Source organism: Ictidomys tridecemlineatus, chromosome 16 (genome assembly GCF_052094955.1).
Source record: "Ictidomys tridecemlineatus isolate mIctTri1 chromosome 16, mIctTri1.hap1, whole genome shotgun sequence".
NCBI lineage: Eukaryota > Metazoa > Chordata > Mammalia > Rodentia > Sciuridae > Ictidomys > Ictidomys tridecemlineatus.
Genome location: NC_135492.1, coordinates 53,403,159 through 53,428,297, shown reverse-complemented (window position 1 = coordinate 53,428,297; position 25,139 = coordinate 53,403,159). Strand labels below are relative to the sequence as shown.

General features: G+C 47.0%; 1 long non-coding RNA gene across 24 annotated transcripts in view; it reads left to right on the top strand.

Moving 5' to 3' along the window:
- The first annotated feature begins 223 nt into the window (after positions 1 to 223).
- The window catches only part of LOC120891422 (uncharacterized), a 67,748-nt gene continuing 42,832 nt past the window's right edge, over positions 224 to 25,139 (top strand). For 7 of the 24 annotated variants that reach the window (XR_013431366.1, XR_013431374.1, XR_013431372.1 and 4 more), the window contains exon 1: positions 224 to 25,139. This is a non-coding gene — a long non-coding RNA (uncharacterized LOC120891422). The other 17 variants (XR_013431381.1, XR_013431373.1, XR_013431380.1 and 14 more) reach the window with 16 other exon arrangements.

The window sequence follows — 25,139 nt, the reverse complement described above, 5'->3', positions numbered from 1 at the left end:
CTCATCTCATCATCTCTTCTCTGAAGCTTATTCCTTAAGTCTTTCAGTGAAAACTACCAAATAACTTCCGTCTCCAAGGCCCGGAACCTTCTGATAATTCCATCCCTCCTTTTATCTCTGCGGCCCCAGATGTCTCATGGCTCCACGGCTCCGCGCTGCCCTTGCTCTGCGTTCACCTCTGGGGGGCAGTGTTCATAGTGAAGGCAAATTTCAGTCATGCCCCATCCTCATGCTACTTTTTGACTCCATGACAATCCGCGGCTCCCAGCAAAAATCTAGCCGCCTCTGCTTGTCCTTTGAAGCAAAATACGTTGTCCCCTTCCAGCTCTCACTGTCCCTTTGTGTCTCTGCCCGCTCTGTGCTTGTGGACCCCTCCTCCTAGAATCCCCCCCTCCCCCGCCTCTTCTGGTCCCCATTGAGCTACTCACACCAGCTGGTCCAGCCCCTCCTTCCTGCCCTTTCCCAACCCTGGCACCCACACTGGCCCATCCCTCATTTCGGACCTGCCCTAGTCCCACAGGGGTCCACCTGGGAAGGTTCTGTGACTTCCCCAGCTCCCCCTCCCGAATCTCATGCTGCCCTTATTTCCCCACAGTGACTCGCACGAGCCTGGACTTAGAGCAGGTGCTTAGTGTTCACTGATGGATCTGGACCATGATGTTCCTGGGTTGCACCGAGATTCGTGGTAAAGACAGTGTTTGCTGCTATTTTTCATGGTTTATGCTCTTGGCTTCTGCAAGTCCCCTGGTTCCATTTGCCACAAATTGAAAATGAAGCAGGCAGGCTCTTCCTGGGGGGACGCTGGTGGATTATGGTAGATGGGCATCCCCAGGGCTCCGTCGGTGACATTTCTTCCCAGGTGCGTGGGGGACTGGAAAAGGAGGCAGTGGGCCACAGGCTAAGTCAGAGGTCAGCAGAGCAAGGCCACTGCAGCCAGGGGGTCCCCGCAGTCCTCCCAGCCAGGTGTTCCTTTGCTCCAATTTGGAAGTTCTGCATGGGATCCCTGAGAGGTGGGTGCTGGAAGGGCAAAGGAAAGCGACAGAATGTCTGTTACCATTGCCTGGGGACTGGACTCCACCCTCCTGTGGAACCTGCAGTCCTGCTGGCCCGGGGAAGACTTTGGATTTGCCTTCCAGAGAGGACTGCCTACGTGCAACAATGCTCCCCTTCCGCCTCGTGCAAATCTCCAATCTCAACATTGACCACAAAGAAGGCTGCAGAGGAGAGTGAGCGGTGGGAATCCAGTGTGGGACACTCCTGTCTGTGCCAAGGTGGGGCAGGAGGGGGCAGGGTGAAAGGCAGTGGAGCAGCGGGGGTTCAGCCTGCGGTGGGTGACAGGGGTGAGAGGGTGCAGGAACAGGCCAGGGACGCCACTCAGCCTGCGTCTGCCGGGGTACCGAGACACAGGATGAAACCCGCCATGTCCGAAGGCTGGCGAGCACAGCCACGTTTTGAGGCACAGGGTCACTCAGAAGGACCTAGCGCACGGACATCTGAGAACAAAACGGTCACTGTATGTCGGCTCCCAGCTGTTGTTAGCTCAATGAGCTAGTGGCCATGGCCGCTCACTGTCAGAAATCCTATTTTCAGAAAGAAGTTAAAAAATAGTCAGTAGAAGGGAACAAAGTATTGTCACGGAAATGGCCAGGTCTGAAAGTTTGGGAATTCACAGAAGTGAGAGGGGAAGACATCAGTTTGGAAAATTTTTCCGCGACTGGGGACATATTCCTTTGGGAAGGGCTTCGCTCTGCTAAGGTGCTGGATTCGTTTCAGGAGAGGAAAGAGTGACCTGTCGGGGCATGCTCCCTGCTGCGCTCCGGGCACAGTCAACAGTCCCTGTTAACCGTGAGCTCCTAGAACACAGAACCCCGAGACACTCAGCCATCCCTTCCCCGTAGCCATTTCTCCCTAGGTCTCCCTTCCTCCAGCCCCGTCTTGTCTGTCCTGCTGAAATCGAGATTTCCTGGTGGTTAGAGAGGCCCTACAGCCACGGAGAGCACCGTTCTGCAAAGTGTAAAGGGTGGCCGGCCGCAGGGTCTTGAGCACATCTGGTGCCTGGTCACCACACACACGTTTCCCACTTGGTTTTTAATCCTCCCACAGCATCCAGTGGGAGGAAAACGCCTTGTTGGCTAAGATGCCGGAACGTGCCAACCTCATGTTGGCCTGAGTGAGCCAAGGGAGGCCGAGTCTCTTTGGAGGTCTGTGTTGGTGAGCTGGGAGTGACAGAAGCTGGTGTCCCCTGAGCTCCGGGCACCAGCACGTTGGCATGTTGACACGCTGGTGGGAGGGCAGCCTGCTCTGGAGGTCATGGTGCACGGCCATCATCCCCTGCCTGTGCTTTCCCTCTTAGCATGAACGGTGCTGATTCACTGCAGCTAAAGCTCAGGCTTCCTGATGGACGGGCCCCGAGTCATCACCAGCTCCTGGAGCAGGTGCTTAACATGCATGGGGGGGAGGGGCGGTTCCAAAAGCGCCCTGGACATTTGTAAAATAGGTGCTCTACGCCCATCTTCACCAGGCAGCCTGCGACCCTGCAGATGGCTCTGCTAAGCATGAATCAGGCCACGGAGGCACTTTTATTTGCTATAATTTTCTTTGAGGTTGAATGTTCATAATGATTTATTTCGGTAGTTAGCTAAAATATTTGCATCCTATTTAGACAGAGGAATAGAGAGGGCAGCCTTCTGGACATTGAAGGATGGAAATGGGGGGATTGAGCTGCGGGAAAAAAAAAGAATGTATCATCAGCCAAGTAGAAAGCCAGAATTTGGTGGAGACTAATTAATCGTGACTCAACTTTGTCCTAACATCCTTGAAGACATCAGGCATTAATGTCCTTTCTCTCCTTCGGAGAATCTCCTGAAAAATTTAAAGTGAGGGAGGGGGGTGGACTGAATTAGGGTTCTCCTGAACGCCACGAAGGAAATCCATCATCAAGGCTGGGGCTGCGCCATTTCTCAGCCTCATTCTAGAGGCCAGCTCCAAAAATCAGTTTTGTGTCATGAAGGATGGCTCTTTTAAAAGCAGGGAACTTGTGAAGAGTGTTCTCGGAGGTGGAGAGTCGGCTGAGAATAACAAACACTGGTTTATTTCCAGACCCCGCCCAGGTGGGTCACAGGGTCATTCCCTCCCAGCGCGTCTATTCTGAGTCCCCCTTGTCCCCGGACGCTGCCATCTTTGGAGTCATACATCATCACAGTGAGGCGCTCCTGTAATGTATTGTGCTAATCCATTGCGGGAAGGACGGTGCAGATGATAAATGTTTTAAATGATGGTGCTGTCCGAGGCTAATGACTCCAAGAGCAAATGCAAGGTAAGTGGGGATTGCTTTCCAGGCCCCGTGAGGAATGCAGAAGATGTCCCCAAGCCATTTCCACCCCGGGGGCAGTATTGAAAGAGGTGGCTGCCTGGGAGGCCTTTGTCACCTGCACTTGGGCAGTTAGGGCAAGCAGAAGGGTCTTTTCAGATAAAAGCCATCTCCCTCCTTGGGGCTAGCTTTTGTGGCTGTTGATTAGTTGATGGATGGATTTTGTGTTAGTCAGCAGCTAAAAAGCACCTGAAGAAGTTATTTGACGGAAAGCAGACTGAGCACTGGTGTTAGGTTCTCTTCGCTGTGACCAAAATCCCTAATAAGAACGACTTAGAGGAGGACAACTTTATTGTGAGCTCACAGTTTCGGAGGTCCACTTGGTGGCTGGCCGACTCCACTGCTGTGTAGGGGCCATGAGGCAGAACAACATGGCGGGAGGGAAAAGTGGAGGGAAGCTACTCAGCTCATGGTGGGGTCAGGGGAGAGAGAGAGAGAGAGAGAGAGAGAGAGAGAGAGAGAGAGAGAGAAGGAGAAGGGGCCACAGAGAAGACCCATCTTTTGAGGCCAGCCCCCAGTGACCCCCCTCCTCTGCCTCCAGCACCACCTGGTCCTTCCATTCACCTGCAATGAATGGATTAGGTTTCAGCTCCCACAGTCCAATCGTCTCACCTCTGAATTTTCCTGCATGGACACAGGAGCTGTGGGGGGGGGGGACATCGGGGGTCCAGATCATACAGCAGCTGAGGCTCTGCCCTGTCCTGGAGAGAATGGGGGCCTGTGCTTCTTAGAACACGCACCGTTTCCTGGACGCTCCTTGCTTGGTGCAGGAGATGTGTTCCTGCTGTTCCCACTGTCCCTGTGATTGCAGCTGACTGGCAGGATCTGTGACTGGAAGTCTATTGTCCAGGCAGAAGTTTTGTGGGTAGATGACAGGTTCCTGTCTCCACCGCAGATCTGTGCCTCATCCATGCCCAGGAGGTGCCTGGGTGTTCATTAGTCAGGGAAACAGTGACCCAAGGGTAGAGAACTTGGGAGGAACTAGTGGGCGATGTTGGAGGAAGTCATCCCTTCGACATGTGGGGTTGTTTCTTTCTGCTTAAGACAGCAAAAGCCCCTGCGGCACCATCTCATCTAGTCCTCAGGGATGGAGCCTCTCTGGACAGTGACTTTCTCATTCCTTCTTAAATTTTATTTAAAAAAAAAATTTATTACCAGACCTTGAATCCGTGGCTGCTTGACCATGGAGCTACATCCCAAGCCCTTTTTATTTTTTATTTCCAGACAGGGTCTCCTGAAGTTACTTAGGGCCTTGCTAAGTTGCGGAGGCTTGCGATCCTCCTGCCTCAGCCTCCCGACCTGCTGGGATTACAGGCACGTGCCACCGTCTGGTGGCTTTCTCGTTCCTTAGCCAGAGCCACAATAAGACGTGTCTCATGCTTTTCCTGGGGAGAAAACATAAGTACAAATGTCGCCTACGCTCCTGGTGCTCAGGTAGTTGACAGTGAGACTGTATTGGGCTTGGTCAGCCACTGGTCCCTGTGCTCTCAGGCCTTGCCACCGAAGCCAAGTAGGCTCAGGAGAGGGCGGGTCACCTGCTCCAGGCAACAGGGTAGATCCAGCTTTTGGACCCAATGACTCCCAGGCCCCGTGCTAACCCGTCCTGCTCACTGCAGGATCCTGTGTTTTAAAATGAGTCCTGTGTCTCCTGCCCCCTCAAGGTGTCCTGAGCCAGCATCTTGTTGTAAACTGGGTTTGGAAGCAAGTAATCTCACTGTATGACAACACATTCCACCTATCCTTCTTTTCAGCCAAGTTTGTATATGGTCGAAGTCAAGTCTTTCCTCTTCAGCCAGGTGCAATATCAATGCTGAGATTTTTTTTTAAAGAGAGAGAGAGAAGAGAGAGAGAGAGTGAGAAAATTTTTAAATATTATTTTTCAGTTTTCGGTGGACACAACATCTTTATTTTATTTTTATGTGGTACTGAGGATCGAACCCAGTGCCACACGCATGCCAGGCGAGCGTGTTGCCGCTTGAGCCACATCCCCAGCTCCAATGCTGAGATTTTTTTTTTTTTTTAAAGAAATCCATTACTCTCTGTCTTTGTTCAAGGCACGAGACTGGTCCCTACACCGTGATTTAGCCTGATGTCCCTTCAATGCTTTTGGTCTCTGCTGAGAGCCAGAGTAGTGGCTCCAGAGTCTTCATTTCACCAGAGGGTATATGATGTTTCCACTAACTCTCTCTTAATTTCTTGATGAAAATAGCTATTTGTTGAGCTAGGTTCCTTGAGATGTAACTTTAACTTCTTTGAAGGAGACTTTCGGGTTGGAATCCTTGCTCCTGGCTGTCTGGGTGCAGACTGCGTTAGAAATACTCTTTTTTTTTTTTCTTGTCCATTATCTGACAGGCTCTCACTTTAGTTTTCTTGAATCTATATTTATTCTGCCTCCCTCAACAGTGGAGAAAATTAAATGAGCTAAATTTTGGTTTATGCTCGATGGAATATTTATCACGTACAAGTGCCAAGAAGAGGGGGAAATGAATGACAATATAAAATTTTATTTGTTTTTTGGCCATTAAGCTGGCCCAAATATGAGTGAGAAAAATTAAATCATAACTACCAGTGTTAGACACCAATTCAAGGTTTATAAACTCTTTTCATTTAACACATTACTTATTTATCGTCCTGTTTCTGCTTATCCATTTTCTTTATGTTAGAAGGATCCTCTAGGCTACCACAGAGACACCAGCACCCTATTTAGTCCTCCCCTCCCTCACTTATATTTTTCTGAAGGAGAGAAAGGACATCAGCGCCTGACATCTTCAAGGATATGAGGACAAAGTTGAGCCTCCACTCTGCGAAGATAATCAGAGACTGTGGGAATGTACCTCACCTCTCCCTGTAGCAGATGGCTAATATTTTCAGGTCACAGAACCATGGCTAGGTCCTAACCCTATGCCATGCTTTCTTTTATGTGTGGCATGAAATACTAGGACGGGGAGCTAAACAACAATCGTATTTGTGATATCTGAACTTTTAAAAAAAAGTTCAGATATCACAATCGTATTTGTGATATCTGAACTTTTTAAAAAAACAGGGTGTTTAAATGACATTGGAAAATACTCTAACAAAAATCATATTTCATGCAGTATTGAAAATCTTTTCTTTCTGCAGAGAGCAGATGAACCAAGCTTTCTAAAATTTATTCTTTGAAAATGATTCACTGGGACTAATAAGAGGAACCCTCACAGACATGTCAATTGGTTATTGACACAGGTATGAGATTGTTCAATGGGGATAGTTACTTCAACAAACTGTGCTGGTAAAATTTAATATGCACACGCGGAACAAGGAGGCTAGACTCTGACCTTGAACCGTATGCCAAAGTGCTTGAAAGCCCTAAATTTAAGAGCCAACATATAAAAACTATTAGAAGAAAACACAGAGGAAAGTCTTTATCACTTGGATTTGGCAGTGATTTCTTGCATAGAACACCAAAAGCACAGGCAGCAAAAGAAAAAAAAATAGATAAATTTTATCAGCATTTGGAGCTTTTGTTCATCAAAGATACTATCAAAGAATGAAAAAAAACCCCACAGGATAGGGAAACTATTTGCAGATTGTATGTCTGATAGCGGATTCATATTAGAATGTATAAATACCTTTATCATTTACACCAACAAAACGCCATCCAATTATAAAGTGACAAAGGACTTGAGCTGTTTTGACACAGAAGACAGACAGATGGCCAGTTAGCACATGAACTACAGCTAGGCTAGGCGTTGTTGGTCACTAGGGAGATGCAAATAGCACCGCAGTGAGACACCTCTTCATGTCCATTAGGTCAGCCATTATATAAAAAAAAAAAAAGAAAGAAAGAAAAAGAGAAACAGTTGTTGACAGGGATTTAGGGAATCAGAACCCTTGTGCAGAGCTGCGGAACGGCTGGGCAGCTCCTCATAAAGACAAACAAGGAGCCACCTCGTGACCCAGCCCTTCCCCTCGAATGTACCTGTCCCGAGGAACTGAAGCAGGACGCGGGCACCTCGTACAAGTGTTCATGGCAGCATTGTTCACAGAACCCAGGGGTGAGAAAACCCAGTGTTCACCAGTTGAAGAAGGGGTAAGCAACACACAGCGAAGACAGACAGTGGAATACTATTCAGCCATTGAAAGGAAGGGAATTCCAATGCATATGACAAGCGACCTTGAAAGCATGCAAAGGGACATCAGGTGGACACAAAGTGAGGGACCCAACACAGGCCACCCCCATAGGTAGAAAGGAGAACAAGAGTCATGGGGAGAGGGAGACAGGATGCCGAGTTACTATCCATGTGTGTAGAGTCTCCTTGGGGGATGATGAGAAAGTTCTGGAAATAGTGGTGATAATTGCACAATATTGTGAATAGACTCCGTGCCACTGAATTGTGTTTTTAAGATGATAAATGTCACACTATCTAGATCTATACAGGACACCCAGCAAGGGGTGAAATACGGCTGGAACACAAAAGGCTAGGTAAGAACTGAAGTGTAAAGCCAAGTGTAGCTGTGGCTCGGGATCCTGGTGACTATCAGTTTTAACAGAGGGCAAACCTCTCTGCAGGGGAAATCCTCATTTGGGGTGGATGCATAGTTAGTGGGATCTTGGGCAGCTTTACTAAAAGAGCGAAATTGACTTTGAGAGAGAGTTTGATTACGAGACGTCACAACATCATGGGCTGATGGAACTGGAGATGGCACAAGGGCTCTTCATAGCAAATAGGGCCACGAGCCTGGTGCCAGGCACGCTGTCTGTCCTCATCCAGGAATTGCTGGGTGGCAGGCGTAATGTGATCCGAGGGCAACGCTGCACAAGCATTTTCACAGCGGAGACAGCCACGGGTCATGTCCGCCACAGTTGTGTGTGCGGTGCATATTCTCAGCCACGGGTTTTATGAGACGGGAAACTAATGCAGACTGGCACGCTCTATCAGAGGCTTTGGAATTCTATTTTAAATGTATAGGAATTTGGGAACATGATTCTTTTAGGGATGAGAGCTGTCTAGAATTAGGACAAGGCCTTTATTTTGATCAGTCAATTAACGTTTCCAGACTGCCCCTCTGAACGGCCAGCTGAATTTGTATTGAATTTATGTCAGAGTACATCAGGCAAATGGGGAGCCGTACATGGGGAAAAAAAAGTCTTTCAAATTAATTTGAATAAGACTAGCAGAGAAAAAAATATAGTCCCTTGCTTAAATTCTTTTAAAGGTAACTTTATATCGATTAAGTTTATAGCAACAAAGATTTAAAAATATAATAACCATGTATTGAATGGCAATTTTATATACAGGTACACACATTGGAAATTCCTTTAGCCTGGAGAATTTAGCTCTCTTTGTCTCTTATTACTTTTTAAATTACAAGGGCCAGGAAAGAAACAAATTTAGCATTTTGAATTGAATCAAAAGTTCTTGGTCCCAGATTTGACAGGGCTGCAAATCTTAGACTTCATATTAACAAGCTGGTATCTTATATGTGTGTAAACTGTTTGCACTAGCTGTGCAGCATCACGGAATGGCTTAGGAAACACTTTATGGATTGATGAATTTGATGAGCACTTGAGACACTGCAGTCTGGGCCGGCCGCTCTGCTTGCAAAGTTTATATTAACAAAATATAGCTGTCACCTCTTCATTCCACACATTTCAAGGAACACAGATGGCAGAGTGGTTCAGCATGGCATAGCACTATGTTGGTGTATAAAAGCTGACCATAGACAGAAAACAGGTTAGAGTTGATCAAATAATTTGACAATCATAGTCATCAAATAATAAGTGAAAACTTTGGCTGCTTTTTGGAATTATATGCAAATACAGACATCCATAAGAGCCAGAAGAAAATGCTTATGTTAGAATTCCTCCGTGGTGGGTGTGTGGGTGCCGGGAACTTAGGGTACCCCTGGTGTGCAGAGAGCAAGTGCCACCAAAAGTTGACTTCTAGGCTGGGGTGTGGCCCTGTGTACAGCAGAGCCCAGCATGCACAAAGCCTTTGGTTCAATCCCTGGTACTGGCAAAAAAAGCAAAATCAAAACAAGATGGTAAAACCCTCCTTGGTGGGTTGGTCCTACATTGTTAAGCAGGTCTTAGGATACAAATATATCCTACATCTATTGCTGTGTAACATTGCTAAGAACTTAGCCACTTACAATACCAATGACCTCAGTTACGGGAGTTGGACGCCTTGAAAGGCTCCGTGAGGTTTTGTGCTTAGGGTCTCCAAGGGTCAACCTTAGGGTTTTACTGGAGGTTATGGGAAGAATTGTCTTGAGGCTCCTCCAGTTTACTGGCAGAATTCAGACTGTGCTGTTGAAGGTCTGGTGCCCTTGTTCCCTGTGGGCTGTGGCCAGCGGGCAGCTCTGTGTACCTTGTCACGTGCCCCCAGCCCATTTTAAGCCAGGTGTAGCAAACTGGGCGCTTTTCATGTTCAAATCTGACTCTTACTACTGACCATAGAAAGTGCCCCTTTTCTTTTTTTAAATTTTCTCTCTTTCTTTTTGTGTTGGAGACCAATCCCAGGGCCTCATGCATACTTAGCAAATGCTCTACAACTTAGCCACACCCCGGCCACAAACATTCTGCTTTTGAGAATTTATATGATTACATTTGGGGCACATAGATAGTCTCCCAGGCCTCAGGCCAGTTGATCGGCCACCTTGATATCAGCCTGTGAAGTCCGTTCATAGCAACCCCTAGGTCAGGGCTCCATGGATCACCAGGAACTGGGAATCCTGGGTGACCATTCTCAAATCCCGCCTAATATTATTCTGCAAATAGTACGCAACTCCAGGAATTCTCAGCATGGCCTGATGGCCGCTGGGAAATAAATCCGTCAGTGCTCAGCCAGACCGCCACAGCTTCTCTTCCTCCTCACTTGTTCACGTCTGCCTTTAACGAGAATAGGCTGGCATGGCCTGTTTAACAGGTAATATACCTGGCCAAAGAAGTGAAGTGGAAACAAAAATTAAAATGCAGAATAAGAGCAGAAGCTGGGGAGGAGACTGGGAAAAGGATATATGCAAAATAGTGTTGGAGAAAGTTAAAATTAAACAAGTCCAAAGTTAAGTGTAAAAGGTAAGCCTTCTTCAGATACACTGGTTTATTTATTATTTACTTAAGAAACAATTTTTAAAGAAAGGCTGGCAAAGGAGCCCAATGTTGAAAATACAAAATGGAGAGAGGCTTAGTTGAAACAGGGAAAGGGGCCAATAGCCCCGGATTCTTAGCTTGTTTATATTTCTCTTTTCTATGTTTGGGGTCCCTAGATTATGGGGGAGCCCAGCGTGGAGATTCCTGGGACAGAGACGAGGACTTGTCACGTCTCTGCTGCCAGCGTCCTGCTGGGCTCCTCTCTGGTGGGTGGACGAGCCCCCACTCACTCCTGCATCTCGAAGGGTGTCACTCTCAGATCTGGGGTTTTGTTCTGTTTAGTGTCCTCCTGACTCAGCCACAGTGTTGGGTTAAAGGTGGGCACGTGACCCGATTCTGACCAGTGGGGGAGATCTGGGACTTGCTCTATCTCCCCAGGAAAGCCTGTCTTGCTCCCGCCCTGGTGTGTGAAGTTTCTTGTTTGCGGTGGTGTTTGTTAGTTCCCTTCAGGGGTCATTAAAGGATTCTTCGAGGATCTTGGCATGAGCTGGTTTATATACTTGAGCATCCTGGGCCTCTAATACAACGTTGGAATGAAGATCCAGGAGACTGTCATTTCTTATAGCTGCAGGTTCAGGACTGCTGGGCCACTGCAGTGGACATGTAGAAGCCAGTGAGATTTCCTCAAAGCCTGATTTGCAGACTGGTCTCTTGGAGCCCTGTGTCAGATGAAGTCCGTGGCCCAGAGGAAGTCGAGTGAGTAGGGGCGAGTTTTCAAACAAAGACGTGAAACTGACCTCAGAGAAGCATCCTTCGTAACGGAGCACGTGTAGATGAGGCGGACGCTGAGGCTGGTGGCCAGGAGGACGGTGCTGAAAGGGCACAGAGGCTCCAGGGACGGGTAGGGTCAAGGAGCTGGGGCCTGGAGGCAGAGCCGGAGTAGGGGGTGTGGACCTGTTGCATGGGATTGTTGAGGGGCAGCCGACTGGGACCACCTTGTGAGGGGAGAAGACACAGAACAGGCGAGAGGAGAGGATCTCATGAGACCTCTTCTCAGCTGAGCCACACATATGGGAGACTCCCAAGCCCAAGCCGCACCACTGACTTGTGCTCTTTGGGACCCTTTGTTTTTATTTATTTTTTTGCAGTACTAGTGAGTGGACCCAGGGCCTTGCATGTGCTAGGCAAGCACCCTCGCACCCAGCCACATCCCCAGCCCTTTTCTGACCCTTTAAATTCTGTATCAGTTAATTGTTGTCCATTGGGATGGGGAGGGCTGGGGGTAAACTCTGATGGCTAGGGCCTGGGGCTTTAGCTCAGTGGCAGAGAGCTTGCCTAGCATGTGTGAGGCACTGGGTTCGATCCTTAGCACCAAGTATAAATGAACAGATAAAATAAAGGCATTCTGTCCATCTACAACTATGAAAAATAATTTTAAAAAAGTTAAAATTCTGATGGCTAAATTTTTGTGCCAATTTGGAGGATGTTTTTTGAAATGAAATTTACACTTAAGGTGACAAACTTCAAGTAAAACAAATGGTCCTCCATATTAGGGGGTGAGCCTCATCTGACCAGGTGGCTACAAACAGACAGGAGGGACCTCTCCTGCAGACGGCTCTTGGACCTGCTCTACGTCACCAGCTTTCCTGAGCGTCCAGCCTGCCGGTTCACACTGAAGATCTGGACCTGTGGCGTGCACAGTCACACTGTGTGACCCATTCCTTCTAATAAATCTCTTTATATATGCACACCCACACACATGCACACACCCACCCACACACACACACACACACACACACATGCACACACCCCCACACACACACCCACACACCCACACACATGCACACACCCACACACATGCACACACACACTCTTGGCACAGTGTCTCTGAAGAACCCTAACACACATTCCAGTAGCCTGTCTCGGGCAAGTGGCTCCTGTCACCAGGGATGAGTCTTCTCCAGAGGTGACAGGTGAGTGACAGGGTCCCAGCAGAGAGAGGGAAACGTGGTGGACAGTGATCTGCTTCTGAGAGCACACATTGGAGATCCCTTTTCTGCAGTGGAGAACCCTGTAGGGATAGTTGAGAACTGAATTTATTTTCATTGTGAGGTGAGTTTATGGTCCTGCACAAATTCCTCCTCAATATGTTGTCGGTTCTTGCAAAGCTCCTTTTGCCAACCGTTCATCGGCATGGCGGCGTGGCATGGAGATTTAAACTCCGTGGGCTTTCAATCAAAGATATACGATCAGACCCCAGCTCCCCATTTACCAGCCAAGTAACCTTTGCACAGGTGACTTCATCTCTGGGTTTTGGGTCAATATCTGTATGAGAACAATCACAAAAGGAATATCGTGAAGATGACATTCAAAGTCGGTCTCATACACGGAAGGCTCCCCTCTAAAAAGACACAAAGAAGGCAAAACGGCACAGGGAATGCCAAGCTGCCCCGCACCGGGCGGTGCGTTCGGTATCCTGAAAGCATCGCCAGGTTAAAGTCTCACAACTGTTCTCAGAGCTGGATATTCAACCCGGTTTCCTAACGAGGACTGAGGTACAGAAAGGTTAGGTCCCATGCCCCGGGTTTTCCAGCGTGGGATGTAAAGGAGCTGGCCTGTCTCTGGCCTCTGTAGAGAACAGCAGGCTGAGGTACGGTTCCAGGAGTTTTGTGATGTCAGTCTGAAAGCGTGAGATCTTGCTGCAGGGATCTCTAACGCCAGCCCGAGGCTTCGGGCCTCCTTGGCCCTGGCATGCTGTGATGGGGGAGGTGAGGGGGTAGGTAGGACACAGGTGAAGGGGTCGCCATCGTACCCCGAGTCTGATGTGGCCACCCTACCTGGTGCTGTTCTCACTGCCTGCCAATCGTCTCAAATTGCATGGTGGTTTGGGGGAAGTGGGTAAACAGAACCCAGGGCCAAGTCGGGCTTCTCCGCTTCCTTGTGGGTATGTCATAATCAAGATGCAAATCAGCGTCTCCTGGGTGGAAGAGATCATAAACGGGAAACGTGCTGCACCTCGGAGTTTTCACAGATTTCAGTCATTTGGTCCAAATCCAGAAACTGTCTTGAGAGAATAAAAAGGCTGCAGAATGGGAACCGAGGAGGACTGCTGAGCCCGTAGCCAGCTACTTTGCCAGGACCAGAGGCGTTTAATTTTCATAGTCTTGCAGTAAATTTAAAGGCAAATTATAAAAGTAAGGCTCAGTTTTGGTAAGGCTCCAGTTTATGTGTGTATCAGGCTTCTAACTAGACCGTGGGGGCTGCTGGTGAAAGTTTAGATTTAAAGACCTTCACAAAAGTGTCCTGTGTGGAAATCTCTAGAACTTTTGGAATTCCCAATGACGCCCCATGGCACACTCCTGAGCCTCACATCAGCCAGGGCATTGGAAAGTGCGGTGTGGCTGGTGGTGGAAAGTCATGTTTTTAAGGGGTCGGTGCAAAAGTTAGGGACCAAATCACTTTGCCTAATGTATTTAGGGAACTCAGTGTCTGTTTCCCCATTCAAATGATAGTTGCTTAATTGCACAGTGTGCCTTGTAGGGGAAATTGAGGCCTGCAGGAGAGGTGGTCTGCGTGGTAATTAGGATCTTTGAGCCTCAGTTCCTTTATCTGCAGCACGTGGGTATTAATAATTATCTCGTCATGCTCGTGAAACCCGTGGTAATGTTGCTGGCATGTATGAAGTGCTCAGGCTGCAGAGCTAATGTAATTATTAACTGGAAAAAAAGTTGTCGGTTCCAGGATGAACGAAAATGGTTGGTCATGCATGAGGCTGAGGAGAAGAGCAGGCTCTGAAACTGGGCCACGGTGGGACCGTGGTGGCTGGGCCCGTGATGTTGAGGTGAGGTCGCATGTCCAAGGAGGAGAAGAGGAGGTCCCATCTACCCTAAGCTTCTTCAGGCACAGAAAAGGCTCAGGTACGTCTGGGGGTGAGCTGGGTTCCGGGTTCTCAGCTGATGCACACACCCCTCATCTGAGGGTCCAAATAAGCTGCTTAGGAAGAGAAACTGGGTCTCTGTATTCCCGAAGACCAACCTGTGAGTACAAACCCAGGGCTTGAGATCTCATTGGAGAGTCTGTGTTATTTAAATTTCTGAAGTGAGCCCTTCTCGTGTGAGTTCAAGCTAATGTCTCGTCTATTGGAATGAGCGCTGGCGGTGGTGCCCCCAAAGCCCCCCTGGGCACCCCACCGCTCACCACCCACAGAGCAGTCATCAGAAGCCAACAAATTCTTCCAGACTTTTGTTGCTGACACAGAATTCGAGTTTGTTTTGTTTACTTTTTTTTTTTTAACTTGGGGGGGGGGGAAGGCATTTCCGAGAGATGGTGGACGCGATAACGTGACGGGGGCCAGAGATCCTCGATGGCAGCCTGCTGCGCTGGAGTCTCTTCTTCTTTTCCTCCGGACCACCCCTCCCGCTTGCTCAGCAGACAGGCTAGGTGCAGAGGTTGAGCTGTGGATCTCATTTCTTGTGTTTTGCTGCTTGTGAAGTCTGCCAACAGAATCCACCTTGACAAAGTCAAGGACTGTGCGTTTAATGTTGAACTGAGTGAATAAATTATGCATGAAATTGTGCCGGAGTCTCTAGTGTGCAGAATTGCTCCTTTTGATATGAAAGGTTAATTCAGAAAGGAGTCCAGAATAGCTGGAAATTGTGGGGATAAGTGGAGAGTATTCACTGTTGTGAGCTGTTATTACTAGAAATTGCATTCCCTCTCTGGCTTCCCCGGAGATTTTGCTTTGCCAGTGAATATAAACTGTGCTCAATAGAATAGCATTTAGGAGTAACAAGAGTGTATGTCCACACACAATAAAATATTCTAATGGCGTTTTAAAGAGAAGTTGTACTTTTTCATGTATATCGTGCCCCCCAAGGAAGAATTTCTATTGCATTTAGGTCAAGAACAAGGTACATCAGAAGTAATGAGTTTTGAGCATGTATGTATTTCAAGGGGCTGCCTGGGACTCCCGTTTTGCAGCCGGGGCTGGTCCTGCCACTGATTAGCTATGCGAGCCTGGTTTCTGATAAAGCCCAAAGCATCCTTGCCCCGGGAAGGAACCAACCCAAATTGTTTTATCACCGAATCCTACATACCCAGCTCCAATTTAATCTTCAGTAAGTGTATGGCGCTCTTCAGCCTGTTTGGCTCAGGTTGATGTCCTTTTTACACACATCCCAGATCACTTCTAGGTTAGTTCATTATTTCCAGCAAGGGGAAAAAAAAATGGAGTTGGCTAGAAAGCTGAATTTTACTTAAAATACACACACACATATTTTTGGAGCTTGTTAGAGGCTCCTCTTTGTGTTCCCATCACCAGGGAACAGCATTGTGCTTCCAGACTGTGGGCGGTGTTTATTTTTGTCTCTTATGTACATGCTCAGAAACCATCTCCTTAATCTCCACAGGGTACCGGGAGTTTTTTTCTCTAATTATAAAGTGGTATCCTTTCTGACCCGGGGTAGTTTTTAATTTTAATTCCTGCCTCGTGTTTATAAACTGCTGGATTGCATGATCCTGTTGGGATCCTCGAAAACGCTCTCTCTTTTGTGTTGATTTTAACAATTAGATATTCATTCTATGTATTAAGATGTGTTTGAGGCCAACCAAAGATGTGTTTTTGATGTCGATTCTCTCTCCTCCTGTGTTTCCCTTATCTATATATTTTATGTGGAAATGAAACTTTAAAAACTCCAGATTACCTTTGAAACTAAAAAGCCTCGGTACTATGAAACATGTAACCAAAGTTAGAGTAAAGAATTTGATCCAATTACCTTTATTTAGGTTTTTTTTTTTTTTGGTCTTGCTTTCCAAATGTTTATATAGCAAAAGATATGTAAATCTTGGCATAGGGAAGATATTCCGGTACGTTCCGTCAGATGCCGGATTAAAATAAATAGTTGCTCCAACATCAAGGTGCCTTCAAGTTCTTTTTAAAATGTTATTTGTTACTTTATGGTATTTCTAAGGAGTGTTTAAAATGACTAATCCTCAGCCTACTCATTAATGCCATGTGTATTAAGTTTCTTCTCTCTGCTGCCTGTGACTCATGAGTTGGCCCTGGACAGCAAATTGGCAAAATAGCTCCGTGTCCCTGGAAACCGTTCGAGGTGCACAGTGAAAATAGGCTGTGCCTTGGGGGCTGCAGAGATTCAGTTCAGGTGGACCTGGATCCTTCTGCTGCCAGAAGTCAAGAATTCAGTCACAGGCCCAATATGGAATTGTGCTTAACATTCCGACGATTATAGAGGTGTCTGCCCCTGTGATGTTATATTCTGAGTATTTAAAAATATTTTGGGCAAACCAAACACGCATCTTTTATGTAGATTCAAATGCCTTCCGCAGATCAAACTAAAAAGTCATTGAATCAGCAACTTTGTCGCATTGAGAACAGGTATCAAAGGCAGTGAAGAGGCGGCTACTGCCTGATTAGAATTTACACACTCCGCAAGGCTAACCACAGGGTGGAGGTTTTCATACCCTGGTGTCACACACAGGGACTCACATGCCCAAGTGGAAGGAAAACAAGTTCTTTTAAGAGATTTTCACTCTCGCGCCTATATGTATATCCATTAAAGAAATAAATGTCACTATTTTACGTAGAAAATATATGATTTTGCATATAAAACAAAAATCTTAAATGTTTTATGTTTTTTTAAATATGTTTGGCATAATTTTAATTAAATTCAAATGTTTTATATGATTTTAAATAAAATATTTAAAATATGCTATTTAAATCGTATAGTGTATTTAAGTATGCTCTTTAAATGTTTTATTTAAATCCAGTGACAGAATGTTCACTTTTAGCCCAGACATTTTTGCAAGTAAAGAATCACCCAGAGAAACAATTTAGAAGCAAATGGAGACTCTTTTCCACAAGTAATTAATACATTTAAAAGCAGGTTTGAAGTCATTAGTTAAGCAAGAGAATCAATCTCTTTTAAAAGCTTCCCATCCCCAGAGGCCCATTCAGTGGTGCACACCTGCTCTCCCGCAGTCCTGCGCCCTGGCACCGTGGACATTTTCTTTATCCACCCCCCCCTCCACCTCTTACTCCAGGGCCGTGAAAACATATTTTCAAGAGTAGATACATATTTTCTTAAAAATTTATACTCTCCTTCCGCCCCACGGCATCCAAGAGCATCGGGCTTACACTTCTCATTATGTAAAATGAAGTTGGGTTTGAAATAACATATGAAATGCCCATCAGTTGAATACGACATTTGTGACATATCCGGCGCAGAGAATTTTCTGCCATCACTAAGCACAGAGTCGGGCCTCGGATGCTGGCAGGTCACCTTGGGAAAACCTGGGAGTTCTCTGGCTCTTCTTCAAGTCGTACAAATGATCCCTTTCAACCGTTAATGATCATTCCTTTTGGTAAGTTTTCCCCGTCGAAGGACAACTCCACAGAAGCTTATGTAACTTCACCAGGAACGCCAGGAAAAAGTCGCTCTTGTCCAGAGGAGATTTATCTTTTTTTGAGCACCCCAAGTGGGGGTGATAGAAAAGGCGATTTTTAAAACGCGAGTAAGCTCTAAGAAAAATATTATGAGAGGACTTTGCTGGTATACTGCCGGCTTGCGTTAGCATCCATTTTCTTGGGAAAGATGTTTCATTTTAGCAAGATCCTCCCGCTGAAAGAAAATTAATTTTTTCTCCTTTTCGGCACAGCTTCAATCCTTTTTCTGTTTCCCTTCACAGTGGATGAAGTGACCTAAGTGGAAAACACACATTCTTGAAAGAACAAATTTATTGGTGAGTGTGACCAACAAAAATAATTGAAGTTTAAAAAAAAAAACAAAACGGAAGGTAAGTGTTGGTTGCATATCTTCTTGGTGGACCTCTGGAGTCCAGTGACCATTAGGAGGAGTGACCCTCCACCTCGACGGGCAAGAGATCACATTTCAACCCCCAAACACTGTCGACGTGGAAGACCGGCCGTGTGTGTGTGTGTGTGTGTGTGTGTGTGTGTGTGTGTGTGTGTGTAATGGGGATTTCTGCAGCTGGATCCAAGAGGGCTCAATACTAATATTTATTTTATTATTCATTACATTCTTGTACTTTCTAATTTTTAAGTATGAGAATTGATATTCCCCCTTGAAATGTGAGGGAGCCTGGGAACCCTGTTGCTTTTATCCTTGTCCATTCTGTTATTTTCTATTGCTGATGTAAAAAAAAATCACGACAAGCTCAATGGCTTGAACAATGCGAATTTGTTATTGTGCATCTGTGACTCTCACGGGGCAAGGCAAGGTGTGGGTGGGTCCATCTCCTGAGTGGAGGTGTTGGGTGATTTTCTCTTTGCCTTTCGAGCCTCCAGAGGCCGCCCTCGCTCCTTGGCGGGCGGCACCTCCCACATTCCCAGAACCAGTCTTCTGGTTCCTCCCTGGTCACCTCTTCCTTGCCTCTCAGCTCCGTAGGAACGGGCTCAGATAAGGACCCTGACTCGGTTGTCCCAGCCAGCCACCTAGGCCAACCCCGAAGCCAAAGCCCTACCCTTGGCCCGTGGCAGTTTCCTTTGCGAGGAGAGGTTGGCACGTCCGTGGGCTCTGGAGACTCGGATGCACATGTCTTTGGGGAACCCCTGTTCTGCCTCCCGCACACGGGAGGATGAGAAAAGCCGACAGCAATAGCAGGTCCTGCCTCTTGTTTTATCTGATGCTCCTTTGTGTCCTTCCCAAAAGTGAGCGTCGTGTGTGTACACAGCAGGCACTCAGCATTTGTTGAGTTAATCAAGGATGAAGCTTGCCCAGGAGCAACGAGTGTGGTGGGCGCTCGGCAAACAGCAGGTAATGTTGCTGGTGATACGTGTGTCACTGCATCGGTTGGCGCTGCTGTAAGAGAATGCCTGAGACTTGGTCATTTATAAAGGACAGAAATGCACTCTGTCTTGCAGTTCTGGAGCCTGGGAGTCCAAGACCAAGGCACTGGCACCTGGTGTGGGCCTCCTGATGGCATCTGCACCTGGCGGAAAGGAAGAGGGCAGGAGAGGCTGGTTGCTATGTCCTCCCGTGGCAGAAGAACATAAGAGAGCCCACGTCCACAGCGGCCATCAGTAGGGCAGAGCCCTGCAGCCTCAGCACCTCCCATTAGCTGCCCCCGGCACTGTTGCGTTGGAGTTGTTTCCAACTGAATTTGGAGGACACACTCAAGCCCCAGCAATGAGTCACACGGAACTGTTCATCATCTGTAATTCAGAGACGCCTTCTGGCGGACGCAGGCTCTGGATACCCCACTCGCTCACTCGTTTTCCATGTATTCTGAGCTGCCCTGCTTCCGGCCCTCTGTTGCAGACCGTGACTAAGACCACCAAGAATGTGTGCCCCTCTGCCTCTCAGCCTTCACCAACGTGGAGGGCAGGCAACCTGGTGTAAGAACAAGCGCAGGCTCACATCCTGGTGCCATGACTTACCCGCTGCGCCCTGGGGTCCAACAACTTAACCACCCCAAACTCCATTCATCCATGTCACTGAGGTTGGCTGAACTTACCTTGAAAGGTCGCTCTGAAGAGTGAATTATTCCTTGCACAGGAATGTTTACTGTAGTCTGTGGCCCAGAAGAATTGGTACTTTGAAACTTCAAAACCTCCTTGTTATTGGGTACCTTAAGAGGACTTGGTTCTATTTGTGATGAGGGAGCTTTGCCCTCTCTAGGGGTAGCGCCAAATAGCAACACGGACTTTGAGAAGGTGGTACCGCAGCCCTGCCTTCCCTCCCTGATCCCAGTGCTCTTTCTTGGAGAACTTTATTACCACCATCACATTACAGCGTACCTGCCACCATGAATTAGTCTTCTAAAACCATGAGCCCCAAATTTGCTTTCCCTCCTGAGAGTTGTTCTTGGTATCTTGGTCACAGAGGTGAAGAGCAGGCGCTGTCTAGTTATTGTGCCTGGATGTCACATAATCCACACCACAGCCCTGGTGGGATTAGGAGCTGCGCTAGGAACGATTTCCCAGGTGATGCAATGCAGGCAACAGGGCAAAGCCAGGCTCCTAACCCAGGTGGCTGTCTCCAGTGTGCACACCTGGCCCTGCCCCCTCCTGGCTCGTTGACCTTATCCCCTGAAGCTTTGAGCCCACATTGGAAGGTGACAACAGCGAGAAGCTTCTCCTGGGGTAGTGGAGGATGACGGGGAAGCCGTGGGCCCAGCGTTCTTTGGAAAGAGGCAGGATTTGGGGCAATTTTCAGTGAGGCTAATTGTACAGTGGAGGACAAGGTGCAGAGAGGAGAGGGGCCAGGCGCTGAGGATGTCACAGTGCCCCTGTCGTCTCTTAAAGATCAAAGAAATACGACTCATTTGCTGAGACCGTTGCCTGGTCATGCAGCACATGCCTACAAGGCCCCAGTGCTGCGGAAGGTGGTTCAGGTGGCCTCCGGGAGGTCCCCATTCACCATGGGGTCCCAGTGCCACAAGTAGGCTGCCCACAGTGTACTGCTGTCCTTGAGGGGGTCTGTGTGCATGGTGCATAGGAAGGCAGGGGCATCACCTGGCTTTCTTACTGGGCCTCGGGGCCAGGGAGGGTCCCCGGGCAGCAGAGACCCTGAGGAAACCTTGGGACTTGCAGCTCCTCAGAGATTGACCTGCCGGAGGTTCATCCCAATAGGTAGTGTGTACAGCTGGCCCTGCCCCCTCCTAGCTGGTTGACCTTATCCGCTGAAGCTTGGAGACCACATGTGGAAGGTGACAACAGCGAGAAGCTTCTCCTGGGGTAGTGGAGGATGACGGGGAAGCCGCGGACACAGCGCCTGGGACGAGGTGAGAAGTCATAGCACACAGGCATCTGTCAACTTCCCCATTATTGTCATCATGGTCATTACCACGGTGGTCACGGCCATGTTTTGGAAATGAATCCCAAACGGCAGGACAGGTAACAGAGGGAATTTTGTTGCTGTTGCGGCATTATTAAGAGAGAGTTCGTTGGTCTTAGATTTTTGAAGCTGGAAAAATCTCAGACACTTTATAAGTCCCTGTGATCTCATAGAAATCTGCACGACTGGAATCAATGTGTGAAAAGAGCAGAGTTTGTTTTTACCCCAGTTGAAAATGTGCAATGACATAATGTAACCCTTTAAGATAACAGGAGCCAGCTGCCCCATTCATATTTAAATATGAGTCACCTTCCAGGGAGACTTGCAAGATTCTATGTGCCAAGCTGGAAAAGTAAAAATTGCCAGCAAGGAGGGAAAGAATAAATTCACACTTGAAGGATGTGTTACAGAGCCACCCCGCACAGCAGATTCTGGGGGCAGAGAGAGGCACCCTGGTGGCCAGAGGAAGAACTGCGGAGCCACAGTGCCACAATCCATGCGGAGACCTTAAGGTACCAGGAGGGTCCCTTCCACTTGATTAAAAATATTTTGTGTTCTGTATAAATGGCCCCTATTTCCAGGCACAGGTGCATCTCTGCCATGATTGTTAGAAACACAACATAGTAATTTCTGAATAACACCCCCAGCTGCTGAGACCTCAGTGTTTGACTGGCCAGCCATCTCCAGGGTCTCCCAGGACAGCAGAGCTCTCTTAGAAGAAAGAGTCAATTCCAAGTCCCATCAATGGGGCCAGCAAAGGTAAGGGCCGAAATTACAAATGAATGCCTCTCTTTGTGTTTGCTGAGAAACTGTCACAACAAACAAAAACAGATATGTATTAATGCTTGGGAACGATATTTTAAAAAGCTAGTTACATATATTTATTGAATTGATGTACAGCCAATTTCATGAGGCTTCAGGTTAGTGTCAAAGAATGATAGACTGCTAACTAGGGTCTCTGATGGCCTGATCAGGTTTGCTATTTGCCTGCCATTGTGAATTTCTACCTGAGATAATTCAGGATCAGTGATCAGTGGCTGAATCAAAACCTAGAAGTCACTTTAATGTTGCAGTTTGCGTCAGGCTGTGGCATAGAGAAATCCATGTTCCTGTAAAACACCCTGCTCACCAGGAATGGCAGCAGGTGCTACCCTAGGAATAGAAGCAGATTGTTAGAGGAGATAAACCAGCAAGTATGAAGGTGAACTTGAGTTTCGTCTTTCAATAAAACCTATTGGAGGATAACTCAGCCATATGAATTCTAGACTTTGACTTCTAATTTGAATTCTTCTAATTTAACCACGTAATTCAAGATGTACATAGGCATTTGGCAGTGAGGGCGTTTAGAATATAGCATTGTGTACTTGCTATTGACGATGAAAGATTGTTAATGAAAAAAGAGTTGAGAATTTATCATATCAATACAGTGAAATATTTTGTGCTGTTAGAAGGATTGTTTAGAATTACATTTATGGAGACATAAAGATATACCCTATATATTGCAAATAATATGGTTGGTTGGTCTGGTTTTGTCTACTGTGATCCCATTTAACTAGAATCTTTGTCATTAGGTTCAAAACATTGAAATAAGGCTGCGGGAGGCACATGCCTGTAATCCCAGAGACAGGGGAGGGTTAGGCAGGAGGATCAAAAGTTTAAGGCCAGCCTCAGCAATTTAGTGAGGCTCTGAGCAACCTAGTGAGACCCTGTCTCAGAAAAACAAAAATAAAAAGAAGCTTTGGAGAACCAAATCACCCTGCAAGCCCTACCAGCCTCTGGTGCTAGGAATTGAACATAGGGCCTTGGGCATGCTAGGCAAGCACTACCACTGAGCTATATCTCATGTCCTTAAAAATAATTATGAAAGGTCTTTCCTATGTGACCTCTTTTCATTTCCATTAATTATTAGTTTTATTTTGGTGGAGTTTATTTCTTAGCTGTGTAAAAGTAATATTTAGCCAGGTGTGGTGACACACACCTGTAATCCCAGCAGCTCAGGAGGCTGAAGCAGGAAGATCACAAGTTCAAAGCCAGCTTTAGCAATTTAGCAAGGCTCTAAGCAACTTAGTAAGACCTTATCTCAAAATAAAAATAAAAATTAAAAAAAAAAATTCAAAAAGGCTAGAGGTGTGGCTTAGTGGTTAAGAGTGCTCCTGGGGTCAATCTCAGGTATATTAAAAAAAAAGAAAAAAGAAAAAAGAAAAGAAAAAGAAAAAAGAAAGAAAAAGAAAAAGAAAAAATTATTAGATTTCATTAAAGAGAAACCAAAATATATAACTTATTTTCTTAATTCCAAAGCTACTTGCTCATAAGAAAAGCCTACAGAAATGATCACCCGTGAGGATATTCCCACTGTAACAATGTCCCCATGAAGATTGTGGTGTCACTCATCTTCCAGAGAGGGAAGCATCCCGGCATTGAAGTTACCCGTGATGTCACGTTTACAGATGTGTACATGTGTTTAGCTCACGGATCCTCATGCTTGGCCCCGCTGAGGCTTGGGACTGAATAATTCCTCATCGTGGGGGACTGGCCTGTGCACTGTGGGGTGTTTAGCAGCTGTGGCCTCCCTTCACTCGGACACCAGGAGATTCTGTATCCCTCACCTCCTGAATTGCAAATAATGAAAAATGTCTCCAAAAGGACCCAATGTCACCTGGGGTGGGGGTGGGGCAAAAGTGGACCCCTTGAGAGCCTCCCTCTTAGATTGAGATAAGCATTATTTCAGGACAGCAAGAACACGAATGATATGCCGTCTTCTTTCTGCTTATTTTGTTCTAAGGTACACACGTGGACGTGTATCACTTATGTATCAGAAAAAACTCAAAAGGCAAAACCATCCCTAATGAGCACATCCGCACCCCGAAAAGCAGAACTCACACTGTTGAATTTCTCACCGTCCTTGGAGTGGTGCTGTGCATCACAGTTTGTGGTGGCTTCATGCACACTTATCCTCAGTAGCCTTTAAATCTAGCGAGGCAGGTGGCTTAGGGTAATCACATTCCTTCTTTACAGATAGAAACGCTGAGCTCTACTACCATGTCACCCTACACAGCCGAAGTCACACTGGAGTTCAGCCCTCTTGGCCCCTGATCAGCCTTTTCCCTGTGCACAGTCCTCGAGATTCTGAGTTGTGTTTGCCCGGGGTTCACGTCCTGTGCTCAGGCGGACTCTTCAGTGGAGTAGGGAGCAGAGGGGCAGGGCACCTCCCTGCTGAAGATGTGAGCCGCCGTGGGGCCCCAGGTGGAGGACCACTTTCATGCTTGGGTTCCCCTGTGCAGTCCCACCTCACATTGGAGTTCTCAGTGCACGAGGGAGCTGACACGTGGCAGTCTGTGAGGTAGTCTCTATTAAATCGTTTGCATATTTAGCTTCTCTGTGTCCGGAATTCGCATTCATCTTGCAAAATTGTAACGGAGTTAATTCACTTGCCAGGGAGAAACCCTTCTGGGTTTCCCACTCTAGGGCATTTCTGGGGGTCTCTCCTGTTTTCATTGGTGCATTTCCTCTGATACAGTTAACACTAATGGGGACCAGGCATGTGTATCAACAGACGCACGAGCCCATGTGTTAGAAATTGAATCTCTCAGTCTAGGTGTGTCTTGGATAAGGTACAGTAATTATTATTATCCATTAATACCAGAGTGCACAAATATCACTGGGAAGTAAATATTTAATATTTCACACTCATTGCCTCCTTTTAGTTTTTTCATTTGCTATTGTGCATAACAAGCAAATGGTACATACCTTCTTTCTCCCCTCTTAAAATTAAGCTCCTTTAATTTTGCAGAGCATCTAGTCGTTAAACACAAACTCTCTCATTTTCTCACATTGGATATTGAACATTCCAGCTGTCTGCAGAGAAGTCGGCCTGTAGATAGAG